The sequence below is a fragment of the Equus quagga genome, chromosome 4 (assembly GCF_021613505.1).
Source record: "Equus quagga isolate Etosha38 chromosome 4, UCLA_HA_Equagga_1.0, whole genome shotgun sequence".
Lineage (NCBI taxonomy): Eukaryota > Metazoa > Chordata > Mammalia > Perissodactyla > Equidae > Equus > Equus quagga.
Window position 1 is genome coordinate 349,126 of NC_060270.1, and position 4,259 is coordinate 353,384.

The 4,259-nt window shown below is 42.1% G+C and overlaps 1 long non-coding RNA gene across 1 annotated transcript; it reads left to right on the forward strand.

The window, feature by feature from the left end:
* The first annotated feature begins 292 nt into the window (after positions 1-292).
* Positions 293-3,013, forward strand: LOC124237943 (uncharacterized). The gene is made up of 4 exons (XR_006888190.1): positions 293-317; positions 410-530; positions 2,709-2,769; positions 2,887-3,013. It is a non-coding gene; the product is annotated as an uncharacterized LOC124237943 (long non-coding RNA).
* The last annotated feature ends 1,246 nt before the right edge of the window (positions 3,014-4,259 follow it).

The window sequence follows — 4,259 nt, forward strand, 5'->3', positions numbered from 1 at the left end:
GAAAAGTATCCGTTCTACAGAGAGCTGAACTGGTAATTCAAAACGTTAAAATTTATTTTATATTTGATACGGCTGCCCCCAAATAAAAGTTAGTGCTCTTTGAAATGTGACACCGGCTAATGCTCTTTTGACTGCTCTTGTCAAGCTTCAGAGACTGATTGGAATGAAATGTTTGTAGGTGAACACCCGTGGGGAAATGATGACGTGGGCTGAGCCCACTGGGTTGAGTAATGCCTCCTCAGTCTGTCTTCGCCTTCCAGTGAGTATGAGCTGTCTTCTGAGGACGGCATCACGTCACCCCTGAGTCTTCAGCATCCGTGAGTTCTCAGACATAGGAGGAGGAACTGGAGGACCGGTTCCATCTTCCGTGGATCTTTCTTCCTCTAACACTGTCTCTGATTTTTTTCAGGCTCATTAGTGTGGTGCTTTGGTTTCCGTCTCTATATCCATCCAAATTTGGCAGGTTAAGACCCACATATAGGTTCAGCTGTTCTTCACACCTGAGAACCAATCTTGATCTTAGCAGTGAGGTAAGAATGGGATGGGAAAGTGGTAATAAATAACCCTACTTAAAATCTGGCATGCCTCAAATCAAAATAGTGTTATTGTGGCTCTGCTCTGACTCTGGTGACCTAGTCTTCTGGGACGCAAGTCCCCACCCCTAGTTTCCATTCTTCTGGAGGGAGCAGTTTTCTCTTCTGTCTCCATCATGAGGTATCAGGCCTTGAATCCAATCGTAGCCTAGCTCATAGTCTTGAATGTCTGTTCCACAGATGTTTGCTGCTGGTAGTCATTCCCACCCTCTTTCAAGGAGAGTAGTTCTCTTGTCTTATCTCCTTGTCCAGACTGTAATCCCTTTAAGAGCAAGAGATGTTTGTGCTCTATCCAGGGAAAATATTGGCCAGAAGCTTACCAAAATCTTTTCCTCTGCCTGGGTCCCCAACTAACTATACTTCACAGATCTTCACCTTTAGGTGGGACAGGGAGACTAGTTCCAGATAGAATTTAAGAAAAGGTGATGTGCCATTTTCAGTTTGAGGTGATCAAGAGCAGATGTGCCTTCTCTAAACCCTCCCCAGCCCCTTAGCTGGCTGAAGGATGCTAAATACTGGTTGTGAAAACATGTGTTGAAGTGAGGGGAACTAAAAAACACTTCCTTCACTTCCTGAATGACTACACGCAGCAGAAACCTGTTGTCAGTCTGCGTTGGAGTATATGTTAAGCCACTGAGATTTTGAATTTTTTTTTAGAGCAACTAACCTACTTCAATTTATTGACAAGTGAGCTGTGGCTATAACAAAAATCTAAAATACTTAGCAACAGCTTAGCATTTTGGCAACAGAGTTCAAACAAATGGATATTGAAGGCTGGAAAAATGGGAACTCACACAATGCACTGACAGCACATGGCAAGACTACAGCCTAGCACACTGCAGGGTGGGTGACATCCCTGCTCGGCCAGTAGGCCCAGGGCAAGGGAGTCAAAAGAATAAAACTGTTAGTGTGTGTTGGCTAGTGTTAATTGAGGTTGGCATAGATGAAGGTGACCTCAGGAAACTGATCGACCTGCAAGCATAAATGAATGGAAATAGAGAAAGTCCAGAAAAGGGTTCTTGTAGAGTTGGAAAAGTTGCCTGTTCCTAGCTCTGAAACAATTGATAGAAGATTTGATGCAAATACGACAGAGAAAGCTTGTGAGCAGGAGAAGCTATTGAAAAGAGCTTGTTAGTCTCAAGGAAGCTGCCATGATGAGTGGAGCAGCCTGTTGGCAAAAATAAAAACAAAAAAACACAAATAAAACAGCAGATTTGGGAACTCTGCCCACGAAAAGACTTTGGATATGTTTGCTGTACATCGTACTAATTGGAAACATAATTTGTTTCTAAAAAAGCAATAAGCTCAAACTAGAACTCTTTGAATAAACTTTAAATCAACTATTGGAACTTCAGCCTTTGATAAGCAGAAAGTGGGTTCCCAAAGCTTTTCTGCCTCCAGGTCGGGCAGAATTTTCCAAATGTATTTTAAATATGGCCATGGAAGATTTTGACACAGAAGAACCATCTCCCCCAACTCAGGAGGCCAAGGGATCAAAAGAACAATGGATGACGATATTCTTTCCAAAGAACAGACTCAAGTTTATACAACTGACCCATAGGGTTTCAGAATTGCTACGTACCCATTGCTGCTTTGTGATTTCCATTCTTCTCCTTTTTGAATGGATGTGCTTACTGCAGTTATACTCACCCTGTCCCACATTATGTCGTCAGTGTCTGAGGGAGGCAGATAATTTCTCTTTTTAGTTCATTAGTCACGAGACCGTGAGAAGCAACACGAAGCAAGTTAAAAAGGACTTTGCATCATCAGGAGTCTTGAACTTTCAATTGACTACAGCGAATTCTTAGGGCTTTGAGTTTCCTTGGGGATGGATGGCTGAGTGTGTTCTATATGTGGGGTGAAAAGCAAAATGAACATTTCTTGACCACAGAGGAGAACTGTGGCAGAGACAATGGTATATGTTCACCAAACATATTTCTTTTTCCTTTTGGGCATGTCAGTGGACTAAGTTTCCTAGCTGACTGGCCAGAGACAGATGAAGCCTTGGGACTGGATTCTGGTGAATGGAATGTGGGCGGAACTGTTTCATCCAGCTTCTAGGTGTAGACCACAAAAATCATCCATGAACAGTCATCTACTTTCTTCCTTTTTCAGGGCATCCTCGGAGTCTATGTGTTCAAGATGGTGGCCTCATAAAATGCAAGGAGCCAAACTGGTGAGGCAGAGCCTACTCAACCCCTGTCACTATTTCATCAGATTATGGCATAAGAAATTGATAAACCTTTATTAAATGACTGAAAATTTAAGGTTTTTTTTTTTTTTTTTTTTCTAGGTGTTAGCCTATTCAGACATTTGCAGCTTTTGTTATTTCATGAAGATACTTCTCTTGGGTTCATTTTGTATTTTTTTATATCTCAACCCTTTCTGTTTTTTTAAATCTGTGTTTTAACCAGTATTGTAATCCTTTCTGGTTTCCTTAGATTGATTTAATAAATTACTGAATTGAATATTTGGTTCACTTATTTTTATTTTTTGTTTGTTTGTTTAAAGTAAAAGCATTTAAATGTATTAATTTTACTCTGAGTACATTTTACTCTGGCTCTCTGAGTGCAGCTTTGGCTACATCCCATAACTTTTGACATATTACTTTATTTTATCATGTTTTCTTTGTCATTGTTTTCCATAGGGCTTCCAATCAAGTTTTTATTTCCTCTTTGATACAGGAGTGTGGGAGAACGGTTTTACCTTTCCATGTGGTTAAGCATGCTATTTTTAAACAGTGCTCTTCTGCTTATAACTGAGGAATTTTGGATCAGATTCTTAGTTTTTCTGATCTTCTTTTACAACCTCATGGGGTTGTTGAGTGTATTAAGGGAGAAGTTACAGGCAAAATCATTAACACCATGCCTACTCAGTTATAACCCAGTAAATATTAATGAATGCTATTAGATTGCTTTTGTTGTAATATTCTGCTGAACCGTAAAGATGGTAACTGTGCCCCTGGAGGGAGAGAAATCCAGTTTTCCAGTTGAACCTGGTACTTTGAACAATGAGACCAGCAGTGAGAGATGAACACAGTAGCTCTGATCCAAAATAAGGACAGTAGGATCCTTCTGTTTTACGTGGCAAAGTGTGTGTCAGGGTCTTCTGGCTAACTATTGGTGTGTAACAAACCACCCCAATACTTAGGGGCTTAAGACAGTAACAAGATTTATTTTGCTTACAAGTCTGCAATCTGGGCCTGGCCTGTTGGGTGGCTCATGTCTGCCCCATCAGCATCAGCTGGGGCATCTCCGAGTCTGAGGGCTGGAGTCATTAGATGAATAACCAATTTATAAATCCAGGGGTTGACCTGGGCTGTTTAGACCTCAGCTGGTGCTGTGGGCAGAAGACGTAGTAGCGGCCTCTCCACGTGACCGGGGCTTCCTTACAACATGCAGAGGGACAGAGAGAAAGAGAGCCGGGGGGAGCAAAATAGGCTTTCCTTACGCAGCCACGGAAATCAGGCACTGTCCCTTCCTCTCTATTCTGTTTGTTAAAAGCATGTAACTAAGGAGGCCAGTATGCAAGCCAAGAGGGATAGATCCAGCCCTGGAAGAAGGAGAAGCAGCGTGGTGTTGTGTGAACACATGGGAGGGGCACACTGATGGACGGACCAGTTCCTGAGGAAGGGGCATCAGTGAGGCATTGTGAGAACACGTGGGA